Source organism: Triturus cristatus, chromosome 1_1 (assembly GCF_964204655.1).
Source record: "Triturus cristatus chromosome 1_1, aTriCri1.1, whole genome shotgun sequence".
NCBI lineage: Eukaryota > Metazoa > Chordata > Amphibia > Caudata > Salamandridae > Triturus > Triturus cristatus.
The window spans coordinates 367,028,050-367,048,844 of record NC_140579.1 but is presented as its reverse complement, the minus strand read 5'-3'; positions in this window follow the sequence as shown (position 1 = coordinate 367,048,844).

The window sequence follows — 20,795 nt, the reverse complement described above, 5'->3', positions numbered from 1 at the left end:
ATCCAAGACCTGTGTCTTTGTTGAGCCCTTCTTTCTTTTTTTTTTTCCAGGACTCATAATTGATTGCACATTTGATTTATTTTTTTGTATATTCTTCGCTTCATCCTTATGTATTTTGTCTCTGTTGTCTGACTGTGTATATCTTTTGAAAGATGAAAACCACGACTTGCCTTGTTCTTTTCAAAAATGAAAATAAAGTTAAAAAAAAAAAAAAAAGACACTGTAGGGGTACAAGGCTCATGCCACTGTACAATCAATCAGGGGGTTTATATAGCGCGCTACTCACCCGTGAGGGTCTCAAGGCGCTTGAGGGGGGGGGGATAGAAGACGGCTCCGGATCAGTCGAAGAGCCAGGTCTTGAGGCCCTTCCTGAACGTGTGCAAGGTAGGGAAAAGTTTTACTACTAAGAGCACCGACACAAACTATACAGGTACGCATTGATTTAAGCACTGCATATGGTTTGGACCTGCCCACGTGGGAGGTGGGCACTTTATCTCCTTGAACAGATACTAGGAGTCTGATTTCAACCGTATGTATTTAATTTTGATGCTAACACATTAGGTGTACATCTGTTCTTTATTATATTATATCTTTAGTATAGGATTGTTTTTCTCACAGAGAGGTACGCATGGGGCTGGTCCCAATGTGGTCATGAGGAAGAGGTTTAAGGGACACCTCGAAACTTGTCGACCAAATACTAGGGATAGTATACACATAACAGTTACACTTCCTCCAACTAGGAGCAGGAATAAATTAATAGCTCACTAGCTAGGTATTTTTAGCATCACCAGCACCACTCCCCCAAACACTGCACTACACATTTTTTCAGAAAAAGTGCTCCTACGTAGCTTCGCAAGTTGCAGCACGCCCCAGACAGTAGCTGTCTGGGATGGCCCCAATGATGAAGCATGTCACCTAGGGGCAACCCTTTGTGAGTGAGGGGACTCAAGAAGAGAATTTTCTTTTCATAGATTCGGGGCGTTGTTTCACACATTTAGCGGAAGCTCTTCCCTTTGGTTAGGTGTTCTGATCTGTCATTTACAGATTTTTTAATAACTATAACGTCTACCTCCATCTCCCCCCATCTTTGTTTATATTAGTCCATTTTTAGACATTGTAAGTGTACTAAAGCCATAAAGAGTATATAGTCTCGGAGTTGGTCATTATGAACTCCACAGCTTCATGGGAAGTTTGGTATAAAACGTCTCTGCACATTAAACCCACACTGATGCCGGTGTGGGATTTAATGTAAAATGCACTCAGAGGGCATCTTATAGTTGCCCCCTGAAAAACAACCAGCCCTGGTGTGGTTCTTGAATGGCTGTCCGCCATTTGCTACCACCAGGAATGTTTCTGGGCCCAATGGTAGAGAGCCTTCGCTCTCTGGGTCCAGAAACAAAGCCCGTCCTGGGCAGAGGTGTCATGCATCCTCCCCCAGGGTGTGCTGGGTCCACGAAGAGGAAGCTTCAAAGGCCTGCCTTTTGCTGCCCCCAGCAACTGGCTCCAACTGGTTCTGCTCTCCCACTTTGGACAGGACGATCTGTGGGAAAACCAAGCTAGAAGGAGAGGTGTGCCCACCTTTGTCAACTACACCACTCAGGTGGGGGAGGCGAGGTGAAGCACACATCTAAATCCCCTCCATCTTGAAGATGAGAGGACCCAGCCAATTAGGGAGTAGCTCATGCCCCCTCCCACTGGAGGGTGGCATGATAAGGGGGGTACCCACCTCAAGGATGGGACCCATTGGTCTCACCCTGCACACCCCTTTAACACCTCTAACTTTAGTATTTAGGGGCAACTCTGAACCTTGCCTCCTCAGATTCAAGGAAGAAAGAAGAAGGACCGAAGAGCCATGCTGACCCAGGAAGAAGAGGACACCAACTGCTTTGGCCCCAGCCCTACTGGCTTGTACCTACTCCAACCTGAAAGCAAAACCCCGGCGTGGCCAGAAACCCCCCCAGAACCCAGGGGACCTGCCCTGCTACCAACAAAGACTCACCCACAGAATCCGGGTCCAGGCGGCTCCACAATTTTGCACCACTCAGCACCCGATGCCCACGGCAGAGTTTGAGTGGCCCAACACCACAAGGAAGCCTCCCCAGTGATCCTGACCTGGGATATGGTGATCCCTGACCTCCCTCAAGCATCAAGCCAATACCTGTAGCCTCGATCTGAATTGTCCCTCCGACCATGACTGGAGCTGGTAAGAAGAACCTGATGCGAAAAGAAACCCCTGTACCCGACACCCCACGGCCTTGCGTGGCCCAACCAACGGTGTCCAGGCATTCCCCAAGAACCCAACTTACCTCTTAAGCTGGTGGTCACCTTCAGGAAGCCTCCCTACCCGAGCCTGCAGTATCTTTGCCGAACCGAAGGTCTCCATTGGAATCAACAGGTTCCCCGACTTCTCCTTGGCACACTCCACCCGGCTGCCCCTGTGCTGCTGGTGGTGCAGCTCCTGTGCTGATTGTTGGCCCCTGCAGTGCTGACTTTAACCCCAGGAGCTTGGCTTCTAAATCCGAGTGGCCTGCTCGTTAGCAGTTTCTGACCGAAGGCCCCCTTAGCCCCATTAGATAACATAGGGCCCCTGCACCCGGCCACCCCAGTGCCGCTGGTGATACAACTTGAGTGCCTAGCTAGACCTTGAGGAACCTAGGTCCTAACCCCCAAAACTCCCACGCGTAATTTGTTTACTTACCTGGGAACAGTTAATCCTTTTTCTCCCATAGGAACCAATGTTACGAGTTTTGGTCCTAAAAATGTTGTCTAGTTGAACTTTATATGAAAGAAAAAGTAACTAACCTGCAAACCTTAAAAAATCTTACTTACCTTGTATTGTGAGATTCCCCGTGTGGTATCTCGGCATTCCACCCGGAATAGTCGATGGAATCTAAAAGTAATCTATAAGTATTCCAAAAGTAATTACTGTGTGATTTAGCCTGTTTTGAAAGACAATACAAACCTGCAACGGTTGCAATTTCATCCACAACTGCATTTCCTTTTAAAGTCTTGAACTTGAGAATATATTTCTCTTACCTGTGCCAAATCCTGCTTGGTTCTAGAAATAAAATATAAGCATACCTTTTTTATACTTACCTAATTGGTCTGGATTCAGTCTCTGAGTGTGTGCCATCAGTCTTGAGTTAGTGAATAAAATAAATGCTTAACACACCCTCCGGATAAGCCTAACTGCTTGCCCACACTACCACAAAGAGAGCTGTTAGTACTTACTCAAAGGACATTTTTTTACATTAAATTTCTACATGCTCTACATGTTCCCGCCTTATAAGCAGTAACGCCTACATAATAGTGACTTATTAATTTTTAAAATAAAGGTTTTGACCTGGAAAAAAGGTTTACCTTGACAGGTTGAATTACAACTTAAACACTGCTTTAGTCAGGCTACAATATTAGGCCTGAAGCCATGTTTTACACTGTCCCTGTAGTGAACGGCGCAATTGCTGCTGCTGCCCATTAGTGAGATTTAACTTATGGGCCATGGATAAACTTTGTACCATATACTAGGGACTTATTGGTAAATTGAATATGCCAATAATTGGTAAACCAATTTGATCATATTAAAAGGAGGAGCATGGGCCCCTTACCCCTGGTTAACATGGATAAAGTGCACAGATTTCTACAGCCAGGAAAATCAGATAGGGCAACAATCTGGGTGTACATTACACAAAAGATGGCCATTTCCTACAATACACAACAATAATAGCATCACCAGCCATGAAATCGGGGAATGTGTATGTTCTCATCCTAGTGCTGACTGGTCAGGCTATGTTCCTTCTACACTTCCATAAGTGGCTGAAAATACATCACTTCAAGCAACTCACAAGATACCACCCAGATACCAGACCACATCTGAAGAGTTCCCATCTTTTTCAATTGCACTGCATGTATCAACTACAGCTTTGCCATACCCTTCAGCTACCCTATCACTGCAATCCACCCCAGAGCCCTCTTTCCACCTTCACTGTAAACTATTGTTCATGATGCTGAATTTCAGCCCTCCCCCTTTTCCTCCTTCCCCTTTCCAGCACTACCCATTGTAAAACACTCATTGTGAAAAGCCTTTGGTTGTTTTGTAGAATATAAAATCTTGAACATTCTCCGACCAGTGTTGTGTCTGGGCGTGAATAGATGCTACCCATTGTTCCTGTTGACATCAGCAGGAACCGAAATATTATGCTGCTCTGTGTACAGCACCACATACTTGAGATGCTCCTGATAAAAAAAAATGTTCTCTATAAAACATTCTTTGTCACTTTGAAGATAGATCTGTGTTAGATTGATCAGTTATAAATGTAGCTGTGGATATACATTGAAAATAAGAATAGTGCCATCAAAGATGCACATGGCTGGTAATGAAACAAACCTAGACACCACAGAACTTAGGGAATTAACTGCTGCTTTTTTTTTTGTTTAAGCATTCGTCTCTACACTTGATTAACATGCAAAACTTCATGAATCTTCATTTTCACACCACTCTCGCTCAACAGCTTCAATAACCACTACTTTGTGTCTGACCCATCTCAAGACACACAAAATGCCATTTGGATTCTGGTTAGTAAGTGTACTCTGGGGTGAGTTGGTGGATGGTAGGCCTTGGATACTATTATCTCAGTTTATATTGGTTACTTTTCCAAAACTTACAGAAGTTTTTTGTTTTGTTTTTTAGATAGCCATTGACGAATATCAGCATCGTAATGTGTATACAATACTGACCATCTTACAGTGCACTGCCAAATTTTATCATCATCCTATATCTATCACTATTTACACTCTCTTGACCCACTCTCCCTTTAATAAAACATGTTATTTTATTTCATCAGCATTTGTATACAGTCTTATACCATTAGCACAGCATTGTTCTACCCTTTTTATATGGTTATAGGATTTCCATTGATCGGATGTGTATGTTTGTTTGGTTGATTGCTTTTTTTGTATGATTGGAAAAGATTTGTTAAAAGGTGGTGTGTGGATTTATTGAAGAACAAATTAATATCTATGTATGTGTCAGAAATGGGGTTATTTATTTGGAAGGGTGGTACCCCTACCTACTCAATAAATTGACTCTGGTCGGTCAACACACATTCTGAGAGAATCTATGCTCAACCCCTGGCAGCAATGGCACACGTAGCAGGCAATCCCCAGTGAAGTGCGTCCTATGTTCAAGCAATACCTACAATTGTAAAGTAAAGAATACAACATGATAAATTCCCAAACCAATAAAAAAAAATAGAGAATACTTTATTAAGCATAAAGACAACAAGATCATCAAAATAGATTAAAGGGAACCAGAGATAATATTTGTTTTTGTTTATTGGCAAGCCAAATGGAAAAACAACAACATAATGTGATACAATCACGACAGCACCCAGTAGATATTTGGACTATAAGGGATATTAAAGGTCTTTGTGCTGTCAATGATTTAAACTTTGATGGGGTGTCCACAAAATACTGAATTGAGAAATAAATGTGAGCAGGAGATCATCAATACCCTCAATGCTATGGGATTAGGATGGATATGTGTAGCAAGAGTAGTTTCAAACCCAAAACAAGAACTGCACCTCAGTTACCTTCCAATTTCATTGATGCATATCACGAAGCAACACTCAGAGAATTAAAATACCATAGAAAAACAAATTTAGTACAAGATAGAGGAATCACACGTGGTCATTGTATAAACTAAGAGATCTGAAACAAGACACCAACATGGCTATCAAACCCTTCAGGCAAATGGGGTAACACTGTTGTTTGTGATAGAAAGAAATCTGTATATGAGGCTCACAGACAGTTAAAGGATATCGATTGCTATACTAAAGTGGATAAAAACTATCATAAGGAACTTGTCGGAAGTTACCATTAGATGTTATTGGAATAGAAAAATCTGGGTTTATTAGAATATGAAGAATTCTAAAAAAGAATAATCCCAGGATACCACCCGTCTGTCTGCTTCCTAAAGTACATATGAACCAGCTTAATCTACCTAGGAGACCTATTGTCTCCTCAGAAGACAGTATGAAAAAAAATCTATTTATCTGGACAATTTCCTTTTCCTGTTTGTGCAGACTCTACCCTCATATCTCAGGGATAGTACTGATGATTTTTTACAAAAAGTTTGTAATATCTACTGGAATCCCAACTACTGCATGGTCACCTTAGATGTACAATCATTGTGCATTTTTTTAAACACGTAAATGACCTTAATGGATGTGAATGTTGTCTTATGGCCAGGCTTATTAACCTGTTTAAACACACTATAACAATACTACACATAATTGAACTATGTCTATATGATAATGTTTTGTATAAACAACTACAAGGAACAGCAATGGCCACCTGCTTCGCCCCCAGCTACACAAATTTACTGATGGGCGGGTGGGAGAAGCAGGTGTTTTCAACTGTAGACATGGAATGTTACATGCAAGATGTAGTCTTATGACCGTGATAAATCGATGATCTGTTTTGGATTTGTAAGCGAAGTGTAGACAAGCTAAAAGACTTTATCAAGAACCTAAACCACAACAGTCTAGGTTTATGTTTCTCTCCACATACAGCAGTACAAATAAACAGTTCTTAGATTTGGAACTTACAATAGAGGATGACTGTTTGACTACTTCCTTACATAGAAAGGAGTCAGCAGGGAATGTTCTGAGTAGCTCTCCTTCCCATATGAAATGGAGTATTACTTTCAAAGAGTTGGTTAGGCTAAAAAGGATTTGTAAACGTTTGACAAGCCTAAGGATGACATGATAGCAAGATTTAAAACCAAAGGCTATCTAAAGCCTATCCAACAAGAGATTTAAAAACAATAGAGCTCTTGTATAAAACCAAACAACAAAGCACCATCATTGAAAAAAAACCTAACACAATTAGAATTGTTAATACCTTCAGTAACCAAACCTGAGGTCAGAAAAATTTTCACCAAAAATTGGCACATTTAAAAAAAATGAGAAGACATTGATAGCCTTTAACGTGAGTCTCCTACTCTGACCATCCGGCGCAGCTGAAACATAAAATGATGTCAATGATAGACAAGAGACCTGGTTAGGTACACGACCGACAGATTTTTACACTTGTAAAAATTGCAAAGCTTGTAAATTCAGCCATGACACATCACAGTACGCTACCGTACATACGTCCCACAAAAACTTCAACTTGTAAATCTGATTAGATGATAAACTGTATTTAATGCCCGTGTGGGAAAAAATATATTAGCAGCACCATTTTACCTGCCAAATGACAGATATTGTAGCATATTCGGGCGATTGTAAACAGGCATCAGAAATACCCCATAGCTAGATATTTTGAAATTTTATATCAAGGGGATTGGACAGAGTTGAGGTATTTTTGGATTGATAGGATCCCCGAAAATCCAAGAGGGGTGGACCGTATACATTAACTCAGGAAGATGGAGTGATGGTATATCATCACACTGGATACTTGTGAACCTCTAGGTTTGAACAGCAGCGAGAACAGTACATCTACTAATTTGAATATATTTTGAAACATTTATTACAGCGTTTAACAGTGTTCCGCTTGTCCTTTTTTTATTTTAGTTCTGTTTTTATGCTTCTTTTTAGTTCACCTATCTGGATCAGTGAGGTATTTTCTTCTATTGGCCTGGCATGCCATCACTTTGTACTATTGGATATTCTTATAGCCATTTGAAACTGGCTAACGTGTCCAGAAATTGTTGCAAGGACCTTTGTTTATATGATTCTATGCATCTACTATGTTGAGATACTTTCTATTGAAAATAATGGTGATTTTTTACATGTATATGAATTTAGCCGAAATGGGCATGATTTGATGCATCTGTTACTGGGTGTCTGCTGTTACACACAATCAAGATGGTACTCCTCTTTGCACAAAGTTTCCTTGATGAAGTGACAAATTGGCATTATTAGAATCAGGCAGTATAAAATTGATGTGTGGTATTTTATTGTTTTGTATTTAATTTCAATCTCAAATCCGCCAGATTATGTGTAACAGTTTCATGCACATTTGTATGATTATTTGTCTAATGTTTAAGTTGTTGAATTAACATTGTAAAAAAAGACTTTCACCATTCATCACTGCTTGTTAATCACATACCCAAATAATTTTCTTAGCAAGATGCTGCCCATTCGTGGACAAGGCTCAGGGAGAGCCGAAACACATGAGGGCAGATTTACAAACCCCTTACACCACTTTTGCGTCACTTTTAACATGGGAAAAGTGACGCAAAAGTGGCGCAAGGGGCTTGTAAATCTGCCCCATGGGGTCTATTTTGCCTGTGATGTAAATGAATACACCGTATTCACTGGTGCCCAGTTAGTGCGGCATTCTTCTTACGGAGGTGTGAGAGGTTTTATATATAGCCACTGAAAATAAAGGTTACATGGCCCCATCCACCAGAGCGTCGCCAATTACAAAAGGGGGAGGGACCCATGCAGTGCCCTCCCTGGGCCAATTTTGGCTCCAGAGACCCCATCCCTTGGCGCTCAGCCAACTCCTAAAGGGGAGGGTGGTGCCTTGGGCCAGGCAACCAAAGGGTGGGTTCCCTCGTGCCCACATAAGGCATCCACCATATTACGGTAGAAGGCCACGGGGAGCCCAAGGCACCCGCGGCCCAAGCCGGCTCCTTCATCAAGCGGGAGCCGGCATTGATCCCGCCTGCAGGAAGCAGCTAAAAATGCTGCTCCCTGTGGGTGGGAGCCATTTTCAGATCTGTTTCCCTGCCTGCATCACTGCAGGCAGGAAAACAGATCTGTAGTCCACTCCCAGCTGGCAGGAGCATTTTTAAAGCTCCCACCTGCTGGGAGCAGACTGGGGCCCTGGGGGATGGGGTCAACAGTACATTCATGGCTGTGGAAGGGGGGGCCGCGCATCCACCCTACCCTTTGGTATTGCGGCCAGACCCCAGGGGATGGGATCCCTGGGGCCAAAATTGGACCAGGGAGGGGAGCTGTGTACCACTCTCCCCCTTTCTACTTAGTGCTGGGCCTTGGAGGCCCAGGAGATGGGATCCCTGGAGCTCAAATTAGCCCAGGGAGAGGGGCAGTGTGCCCCTCTCCCGCTTTTTGCCCATGGCTGGGCCCCAGGGAATGGGTGTTCCTGGGGCCGAAATCGGCCTGGGAGGGGGGCCATGTGCCCGCTTCTATTTTTGTATAAGGCCAGGTCCAGGAGATGGGGTCCTCAGGCCGAAATTGGCCCTGGGAGTGGGGCCGGGTGGCTCACCTCCAGCTTTTCAATATCACTTGGCCCCAAGAGATGGGGTCCCTGAGGCCAGAATTGGCTTGGGGAGGGGACCCACGTCTGTTCCCCCTCCCCCATATATTAATGAAAAAAAAAATCCCCACTCGCCCCCCGGGACCTGACCCAGTCGAGGGCTAAAAAAAGACAAATGCGGGAGACCGCTCATGGTTTTTTTCTCATTATTTTGCCATGAATTTGAGGCAATTGTTTTAATTAAAAAAAACATTTTTGGCCCCCCTGTGGGATCCCAGGGGGTTAGGGAATACTTATCCTGCCCCCTTGTGTTTATTTTTGCGCATTTGGGATGGTGGATCTTCATCTCTAGATATACATAAATCTTTCTTCTTTAACAACTCCAAAACTACACCAAATTACAAAAAGCACTCTTTCTGGACTAAGATCTAGCTTTCTGCCAAATTTGGTGTAATGTCGTTCAGCAGTTCATGTTGTAGTCCAGTATGCAGTCTCCAGGGACAGAAGAAGGTAACGAACCGAGAGGCGTGATTTGATGAAGGTGTGACTACAAGCCCCTCTACCCCTGTTGTTGACCATGAGGCAATAGTATTGCTTAAATAGAAATACGGAGTATCATTAAGTAACCGTATGTATTTTGTGTATACACATTAGGTGTGCACTTCACTGTATCCTCATTATAGGATTTATTAGGAGTGGTACGTACGTGGCTGGACCCTGTGTAGTCCTGATGAAGAGCTTGTAGGGGACAGCTCGAAACATATTGACACTGGCGCAATACTAGGGGAACCAAACTCATTAAGGTCAGGTTTCTCCCTGGTATTAACCAAGTATTTTAACCATACAAGCTAGGGGCGGGAATAAAATAGTAGCTCACTAGTTAGGTATTTTTAAGACTTATCTTCCTTCCACTCCACATCACTGCACCTCATATAGTCCATAACTAAGTGCTCCTACGTAGTTCGCAAGTTGCAGCATGCCTCAATCCATAGAGGATTGAGAGGAACCCCAATGATGAAGCATGACACCTAGGGGAAACCCTGGTGGGTGAGGGGTCTCTAGAAAAAGAGTATTTTTTCTAGTAAGGTGAATACAACAAACTTTCGTTGAATCCTAGTGAATTTTGTGAAACCATGTTGAAGTCCTGTCTAAAATCTCTATGGGAAAATTCATGGGGAAATCGTTTTGGAGACCCCGCTTTTTCTCACCCCCACTTGACAAATCTCCCCAAAACTTTCCAGATAGCAGCTGAAGTGAGTGGCAAACTAGTTTGGAAAATGTTGTGAAGATTTGTCAAATGGCACTAAAGTTATTAGCAATAATATAGTTAAGTTATTGGGACAAAATGACTTTGAGAATCACACTGTGTCTTGGTCAATGGTGAGTTGAGAATCCACAATGCACTCCTTCTCCACCCACATAAAATGTTTCTTTAAATTACCTTTATATTTGAACCAAATAATTTAAATGGCAGAATCTGTCAAGCATGTTTCCAAACATTATTCAGAGGACAATACTACCTAAAAAAAAAACAGTAGAACATTTTTCAGCTCAATTACAGCATTACCACATATTGCAACATTTTGTTCATAAACATTCCTCTAGGTAGAAGAACTATACCCAGTGGCCATGCTCTGCACCTAAACAATGTTTCTTCTTTTTCTGTTGTTGTCATACTTGGGTCATGTCACCCACAACATACCCCTAGCTACAGCCCTAGTCAGGAGCCCTTCTGCTTTTTGTTTCCCTGAAGCTGGTTAACAGGAAGCCAACATCTTGCTCCTTGGATAGCAGTTTCAGTCTCTGGATGCCAGCAAGATTCAGAAGTACTTGAGTCCTCTTCTAACAGGAGCCATGAGTAAGAATTCAGGATTCTTCCTCCAGCCTGGCCTTCCTCTTTAAACTGTGTCTTCCTAGGACCAGGAATGTTCTGAGGAAATGATGGTTGAGATGCCAGACTTGTCCTGTCCACTAGCTAATGACTGGAGAAAATCTTACACCCAATCCTAACTATTTTCTTACAGTCTCCCCACATCCTTTTGCAGCACTTCCTCTTTGTCTTACTGTAAAATTACCCAGGGACCTCTCTTTCATCATGACAGGGCCCAGCTGCCGCCAGGAAGGCCAATCTTCAGCTTCTTTGCCACTCCCCTACATGACAGGTTTAAATTTAATTAAATTGTTTACCACACTTGCGACAGGAGGCATTCCTCGCAGGACAAAACCGACTATTAGGATAATGCGAAGCGAACCCACACTTCGTGCAAAATGTTTTGAATGAGCAAATCTCTTCTCTGTCCTAACAGCTGTGTTCTTATTAACTCACTGTTAGAATTGTTGCTTTTCTACCTGATCGCTGCGTTCTTTTATCGCACCCACGGCAGCCTTATCAGGTTTGACTAAATCCTTAGTTGCTTTTTGTGATAGCTCTATACTTTTAACAATACTGATAGTCTCTTGTAACAAAGGATTTTTCAACGTTTACAGTTTTTCCTGTACTTTTTTGTTTCAACATCGTACTACCACCTGGTCTCTTGTCGACTGTGTGGTGAAGTGTTTAAACTCAGACTTTTTAAAAATTATTTTATTTTTCCATTTCAATAATTCAATACAATCAAATAATAAAAATAATGATAAAAAAGAGGGAAAAAAAAGGGTTAAGAGTGCAAAAGAAAATTAACAGAAGAAAGGGCTCAGTTTCTACTTTGTAACATAATACATATATATGATAAAAGCACGATCAACATAATCTCTCCATCCGAACATAGTTTGATTGATGCACCTCCACATTGTCAAATCACAACCAACAACCAGATCTTGCAAGATTGTATAACCCAATGCGGGTCCCGCAGCGCACATTCTACCAGCGAGAGTTGCTGCTGAGAGAGGGGCTGTTCTCTGCTTAAAGATCTTGGGCGTGTCATTGCTGGCAGGGCTGCGAGTACGTTAGCAGGGACTCCATCACCCAGGAGTCCCTGCGAGTCCAATTTGTTTCACCTGGGCTGCTCTCCCTGCTGGCCCCGCCCCCCCGACCACTACTCCCTCTGTTTGCTATTTCAGGAGGCCGTACTGCCGCAGCGCGGGAGCGCGCGGGAGCGTCCCTGGAGAAGCCCGGGCAAAGGGCGGGCCCTCTTAGGCCCTCAGAGGCCGAGTGAGGCCGGGCTGGGCCCTGTCACTAATCTGTTTTGCCGCCCTGACTCCGCCTCTTCTTGAGGATTCCAGTGCTGTCATGGCCCAGAGCCCCGACAAAGTCAGTGTGGTAAAACCGGGGGGTTTGTTAAATGGCTCTCTGGTTAATTATTTTAAGCGGGTCCAGTCGGCTGAGGAGAGGGATACTCTATTGGCTGAGCGTAGAACAGAGCGCCGGCGCTCTGTTGAAAATCTAAAACTCAGGGCTCCTAAAGAATCTACTCCCCAGGCCTCTCCCCGTGATGGAGGTAGTTATAGTGGTAATGATGATTCTTTTTTACAGGAGAGGGCCCCACTTTTGCCGCGTGATTGTTCCTCAACAAACTGCGCCCCGATTATTCAGGATACTAGTGATACCCCTCCCCATAGTTCTAGTAGTACACTTGTTGGCTCTAAATCACAGTTCCCTAGCCGCGGTAAAACGTCTAGGAAGAAGTCTAAGAAATTTGATATGGGTAAGGTTCATGGCCCACCACCAAGTAAAATAAGACGTAAGGAGGGGGCGGGCATGGTTAAACCCAAGACCAGTCACTCTGATTTTGGGAAGTACACAAAGACTACCGATAGAATTGAATCGGGGTTAGTGGCTGCATCAGGAACTCCGCCTATATTGGTTTCCTCTTCCCCTTCTGTAGGCCTGGTAAAAGCAGTGATCAGTTCTGAGGCCCCCTCTACATCAGTTGAACCGTCGCAGTTGGTAGTACCCCCCACTGCTTCATTAGTCAATTTGGGTGACCTGATCAGATCCCTTATTTCGCCTATTATCGAGAGTCTGAAGAGGGTGGAGCAAAGGCTGACGAACATTGAGTCCGTATTAAGCTGTAAGGTTAACTCGGTCGAGGCTCAGTTGCACAAGGCTGCCCCCTCTCCTCCCTTGCTACACTACCCATCTTCAATGCACCCATGGACATCCCTCAACCCAGCAAAGCCACATCACAGCCAACTAATCAGTTAGTACTTAATCAACATAGGCTAGTGCCCCCTAGGAATGAAATAAATTCGGTTACTAAACCTGTTAGTAATCACTTGGGGGGGAACTCATTGGCACCCACAGGGAATATGTGGGAAAAGGGGGGTAATACCAGTCACAATAGGGTTCTAGCGAACCATGGACCTCAGATAGAACTACCCCCAGAAGCTGTGCCCTTGGTGGTTGTCCTGACGGGGGTCCCCATACTGGCAGATAATAAGAGGGAAGGATTTACCCAGTTGAAAAACAAAATTATACATTGGTTAAGTATACATAGACCAATCAATAAGAACATCAACGGCGAGATACTGCACGTTAGGCGACTCTCCTGGCTTGGAGGCAGATCCAAAGATATCGAGGGTGACATAGTTGTGATAAACTTCAGAGATCCAGGTACAGTTGATTGTATTCTGAACTGGCCCTCGGGAAATGATAACAACTGCATTAGACCCCGTGCCTTGACATACTTTTATCCTAGATCCCTGGTGTACCCCCCAACCCACACTAGCGAACAGGTTGCACCTTATCCAAAGATCCCTATAGCACCCACCACTAGGCATTCTGTATTTGACCCCCAAGGGTGGAACATTGTTCCCCCTAGATTTAATATAAATACCTACTGGAGAATGGACCACATGAGACCCTTTACCCCTCTAGAGACAGGGAATAGGTTCGCCGTGTTTGCCGGTATGGATGATTGTGATTGAAGTTCACAGTCCATGTTGGGTACACGGGGTAGTGCAGGAGCTGCCAGACTAGTGGGTAGTGATCTTGACTCATGGAGAGGCCACTGGTTCCGACGTTGGGAACGAGGTTCCACCGGTTCCCAATAGACTTGTTATTAGTAAGACCCCAACCACCATTCACTCATTGTCCTTGGGGTGTAGATGTGTTAGTGGTCAACCTTTAAACTCACTAGATCGTATTGAAGTTACCATCGACCCTATCTTAAGTGTGTCGGGTGGTAACAAGGGGGTTATCCCTGTTAAGCCTATTAGAGGTAAGGAGGTTTTACACTTGATATCTTGGAATGTGGCCGGGTTGCAAAAAAAGATGGCTCTTCCAGAATGGAACAACTTTATTGAAAAGTTTGATGTATGTTTGTTCCAAGAAACGTGGAGCCTGCTCCCCGTCCACAAATCTGGCTATGCAACCTTTTGGTTGCCTGCTTACAGTTGTGGGAAGGGCAGACCTGCAGGTGGTTTACACATATGGGTAAAAACTGAATTGAATTGGGACGTCTCTACCCATGAATTAGCAAGTAGGGACATTCAACACCTTTCATTTGCAGGCCAAAAGAAGGACAGCAGGATTGATTGATTTAATATCTACTCCAGAGGGACCCCGGGAGACAAAACCCCATGTACTTTTACGACTCTAGAACAGGCACTAGCTAACTGTCCCCCATCCTCTAAAATTCTTGTGGGTGGTGATTTTCATTGTACATTTGAACCCCTTAGTGGGGACGATCCCTTGGGTACAGAAGATGAGGACTCCAGCTGGTCTATTCCTGCTTTGTCACTAGCCCCAATCAAAAAATGGTCATCTAAGGCAATACAGATTAATGCCCTCACTGTGGAATATAACCTAAGAGCTCTAAATGGTAGGTCACCTTCTGACCGGGACGGAGCAATGACCTTCAATAGGCTTAGTGGCCCGTCCAGAATTGATTATATTGTACTGGATGTCACTTTGTGGCGTGACCTAATAGATATGGAGGTGGTCCCATCGCAGGAGAGTGATCACAACCCCCTATGTATGAAGCTAAGGTGGGGTAATCTAAAAGGAGATTTGAAGAGTGCCCCCTTGAGGCTAACAAGTGAGGTGGTCCCTTATAATGGTAACCGTAGGTTGAAATGGGACAAGGTCCATTTACAGACTGACAACCTGGCGAGGATTAGGGCGCATATAGAACAGCTGACTGTAGAGTTGGCGGGACTTGATTCGGGAACAGGTAGTGCCCAGGAGACCCTTTTCGCCCTGGTCTATAAGAATGCAATTGAGGAAGTTGGTAAATACTTTCTAATCCAGGGTAAAAGTGGCAGATTGAGTAAAAAACCGCCCAAAACCAGTAATCCATGGTACTCTGACCAGTGTAAGGTAAAAAGGAAGGAGTTAACCGTTGCCTTACGCAAAAAGAATCAGTTTCTGGTCAGAGTAGCCAGGAAGGAGTATGCGAAGGAAATGGTGCGGGCTAAAAGAGAGTGGGAGGAACAATACTGGCAGGACCTCAAATGTGCATCTAGTAGGAAGGATGCATCGCTTTTTGGGAACTGATTAATAAGGCCAGGCAGCGCACCAAGCAACCATTAGTTAATCATATAAGCAGTCAACAATGGTATTCGCATTTTTCTGCTCTGTATGACGGAGGGGAGGAGATGAGCCCTTCTCTTTCCCATTCAGTTAGTAGGGTCTCTCCCTTACAGTTGCTCGAAGAGCCATTTTTGGCCTCTGAGGTAGTATCTGCTATTCAACATCTGACTCCGAAGAAGGCTGCTGGCCCGATGGAATCCCAGGAGATCTTCTCCTGGAAGAACCCGCAGCCTGGGCCAAACTTATTGCCTTAATAATGAATTTGATCTCCAAGGGACACCCAGTGCCAGATTCGTGGAAGGGAGCAGAGGTGATAACCGTGTATAAAAAGGGTGCCAGAGATGACCCTGCCAATTACAGACCGATCAGTCTGATTGACGTGATCCAGAAAGTGGTTGGCAGGGTCATTATCCTGCGGGTGGGTGCCTGGATGGAAGAGGAGCAAGTTCTTTCTCATTTCCAAGCCGGCTTTCGTCAAAAGGTGGGCACGATGGACCAGGTCTTCCGTTTTTTTGCGATCTATTGGAAGTCTGTGACCATCAAGAAAGGTAGTCTCTACCTGGCCTTCATAGATCTCAGGATGGCGTTCGACCTGGTCCCTCGTGCAAGGCTTTGGGACATTTTAGAGAAGATGGGCTTCCCAGGACCACTCTTGGATTTTATTGTGAGGCTTCATGAGGGGAACTACGCGAGGATCAGATGGGGCACCCAGGGACAACTGACTGAGAGGGTGCCCGTGAGGAGGGGAGTTCGCCAGGGATGTGTTATGGCACCAACCCTGTTCTCTCTCTTTGTGAATGGTGTGGTGGACCATCTGAGAGAGGAACCGGCAGATGCGCCCCCCCTGGCAGGGGAAAACACCTACCCTACTCTTTGCGGATGATACCATTTTGATCTCTAAATCCCCAGCAGGCCTCCAAAAGCTCCTGAATCGTTTTAGTGTGTTTTGTAGTGACAGAGGTCTTACCATCAATACCTCTAAAACTAAGCTTATGGCCCTTTCACCCTCTAAGAGATTCAGGAATAATCTCTCGTTTAATGGCGAGTTATTGGAGATGGTAGACTCCTTTGATTATTTGGGTGTCAGGGTAAATAGTCGGATGAGTTGGAGTCACCATCTGGCCAAAATGTCACTAAATTTTAAAAGAGTCTCAGGGACGGTCTTGAGAGAACAGCGGGAGTCATTGAGTAAACCCGTGGCACCAACTCTCGCAATTTACAAGGGCCAAGTATTACCATCCGCCCTATATGGTTCCGAACTATGGGGGTTCGAGAACATATCGGAGCTAATTACCTCAGAAAATAAATTTTTGAGAGACTTGGTAGCTTTACCTGCTTCCACTCCGTTGATTCCATTACGTCTTGACATGGGTAGGCGTCCCCTCAAAGACTTAGTGCGCCTTTGCCCATTACTTTTTTGGGTTCGATTAAGAAGGACCGGGGAGCTTAAAAATTACGCAGCTGTTTTAGATGAACTTATTCTGCTTAACACAGGCAATAGGATCAAATGGCTGAGTAATTTGAGGCAGTTGGTTGTGCAACTGGGCTTGAGTGACACATGGAAGAGCCAAACACCGCCTCCCAAGCTAGTCATTTAGAAGCTGTACTGGGACTGGGTTCAGATGGAGGATACACGTAGAGGTGAAGGGGGTATTCTCACAGAGTGGTTCTTGGAGTTTAAATGGTTCAGGTTACTCGAACCGCTCCTTGATTTCATAGAGAAACCCCTGGACAGATCACTCTACCTAAAAGCCAGGTTTGGGATTCTCCCAGTAAATGTCTTCACCTCCGGGTGGAATAACCAAAGAGGTACAGTGAAGGCTTGCCCGGGTTGTGCAGCCCCTAGCGAGTCCGTGGCGCACCTCTTCTTTGCCTGCCCCGCCTACAGGGTGCCCAGGAGGATATGGCTAAAACCTTTATGCAAGGGGATGGGTTTAAGATGTCATAAAATGGCCCTGCGGGTTCTTTGCACCGACACGACCTCTTCAGCCATGGTGTGTGGAGTAGCAAAATTCCTTGGTAGTGCTTGGCTGATACGTATGAGAAGAACCAAGCCCTCCATTACTCAACCCACTGGCTAGAGGGTTCCTGGACATGAAGTATTAATGGTATTTGTTAGCTGCTTATGCACACTTTCATTAATCTGGTTATTGTGCATACATGATGTTGTACGTATAGTAAGGCCGGTGGGTTCTTGTTAGTATTTTATTAGTATTGTATTGTATACTTTAATGATGAAATTGTTATATGGGAATTAGTAGAAATATTTAAATGGTCTTTGTATATAGATGTTAAATCGTGTGCCCGGTTTTGATCAGACTAAAACGCTGCTAAGTTTTGATTTATACTTAGCAGTGATCAGCTTGTTACAAGTGATTTGACACCGGGCTACTTTTAATCGATACTGCCATTGATTATTGTGCTTTTTTTCACATGCAATGTTTTTAAGATGTTCTCTTTTATGGCTGGTACTCAGCCGAATAAAGAATATTGGAATATAACCCAATGCGTGTATCTCTCATGGGACAGCAAAGTCACAGGTTTAACATTCTAGCTGCCTTGGGCCAGTATCTTGTTAGTATATAACTCTCGATTCCCGATACCTTAGCTATGTCTATTGTGCCAACGGATCATCCTCTGCCATTATGGATGTTGTAGTGTGTTCCATGGCTTTAGTCGCAGTGTAAGTGGCCTAGAGGCCCCAAAGATTCTTTGGTCGATTCCTAGGGGGAAGGAGCTCACTGTATGCTTCTGTTTGTGTGTTGCAATACAGCATATCTATAGTCCATTGTTTCAGCATGGGGAGGGGGCCCCTGGACCAGTGCATTGCCAGGACTCGTTGGGCAACTACGAGCGCCATGTCCTCTAGGCGCCTAATGGGTTTCTGTATCTTCTTGGAGTAGCCTAATAATGGTAGTAGCGGGTCTGGGCTAAGGTCTACCTGCGTTATCGCCTGAATTTCAGTAAAGATTTGTGTCCAGTAGTTAGCAATCTGTGGGCAGAGCCATGCTAGGTGTAGGAAGTCAGCCTCTAGTGTCCCGCAATGATCGCAGCATGTCATGTCACGTAGCCCATATTTGTGGAGGTGTTTTGGTGTGTAATAAATGCGGTTCAAGAATTTAAACTGGATGAGCCTATGTTGCCCATTATGCGAAATACACTTAGTAGCCTCGCAGCAGTACCTCCACATGTCGTTATCTATTTCCTGTTCTAAATCCATCTGCCAGTCAAGTCGGGCTTTATTATGGTGATCTCTATATAGTTCCTGTGCCTGGGAATATATCCTTGCTACTATTCGTTTAAGGGTCGTTGCCTGAATCATTGCAGTGAAAGAACGCATCTCCAGGGGTTCCAGCATTTCATCGCCCAGTATTCGCCTCAGCGCAGTCCAGGTTCTGAAGTAATGGAAGGTATTTAAAAGCGTGGGCCTCGGTTCAGTATCTAGCAAGTCTGCCCCCTCCTTTCCCCGGCCATTACTGAAAAAGTTTCCTATCGTGTTCAACCTCAAAATGTGTAGAGCTGCTACCATCTCTGGTGTAGTTAACGTCGGCAACCATTCGCACCAGGCTATGGGCGTATGGGGTGAGTATAATAAGGTTGCCGCTTGTCTGTTTATAAGTTTAAACTCACACTTAGATGCCAGAATGTGCAGTGGCGCATCATATGACACAATACTCTTGTTGGTTTCTTGTTCCCTTGTGAAGAACCTGTGTCTGGCTACAACTAAACTGCCTTCTACATCAAATTGTCTTTATAACATTGCTACTGCTTGGTCAAATTCATAAAGAGCCTCTTGACCCACAATAACCTCAAGGGGGGGGTAAATGTTCCAGGACAGCCTGCCCCTCAAATCCCATATTGTGCTTTAGAATAAATCTCTTGCTTTCCGCACTGAATCTTGTCCTCCCCATTGCGTCTAAATATTTAGTAAAAGCTCTAAACCATACTTTCCACCTCACTGGTGGGTCTCCTGGAAGCTGTAAAAAGGGTGGAGAAGCCTGTACATTCTGCATGTTGTCCATAAATATGATGAAAGAAACCTTTTAAAAAAAAACTAATTTCCTCCAAAGACAGGATGCCCTTTGACCTAGAAAAAAAAATCCAGACCCAAATTACTTCAACACATACAGTTACCCAACCGCTTGCTGAGAGACAAAGACAAAGATGCACATGAATGAAAAGTACCACAAACTGTAATGGAGAACTGTTCAACTGTCTGCGCAGGCTGTTGACAAGAAATAGGGACATAAATGCTGCACGCTTCACAGAACAGCAAGTCAATTAAAGTGTAGCCTCGGCTGACTCCTCTCGCAGATGACCGATGACACTTTAGCAACAAAGACGAAGTACGCATGAACCAGAAAGGACGAAATGCGCATGAGCCGGAACACTCGAGATCTTGGCAGTAAAGACGAATTGCGCATGGGCCAGAAAAGATGAAAAACTCATGAGCCGGGACAGCTGAAACACAAACAATTCAAAGCGCATGTGTAGAGAAGGAACACTAGCGCAATGACATTACAAATGAGACGCGAATAGCACTTACACTATGCTGTCAGAGATCAGCTGAGCGGCACATGCTTACGCTTATCCCCAAACATTCTTGCACGTCATCATTGCTGATCACAACCTTGAACTGCACAGACCTCTGTGGTCGCAACCACCTCCCACCAAACAGCTGCAGAATGTCCCGACCTGCACAACGCTTCACCCCACTCACGTTCCCTGCGAGGCTAGGGCAAGGATCAGGCGATCGACCCTTCCCAAACTGCCGTCCCCCTCTTCTAAGTTTGAAAAGAGTAAAGTTTATTGAGGTAAACGGGAGAGGGTAAAAGAGGGGGAGATACAATAAAGGTACATATATACTATGTTTCTGAAAACAATAAAAATACATATATAAGTGGTTATCTTAACAATAAAAGGAAGATAAGTGAAAATATAATACAGATCTGGTCAATTACTTAAAACGTAACAACGTAATTCAAATAAACCTATACAATGTTAAAAGCAGAGGGAAATCAGAATGTCAAGGAGATTTCGACACCTCTTGCTCCGAAATTTTGCGTGTATGTGAAAATTTAGCATGGCAATCAATAAA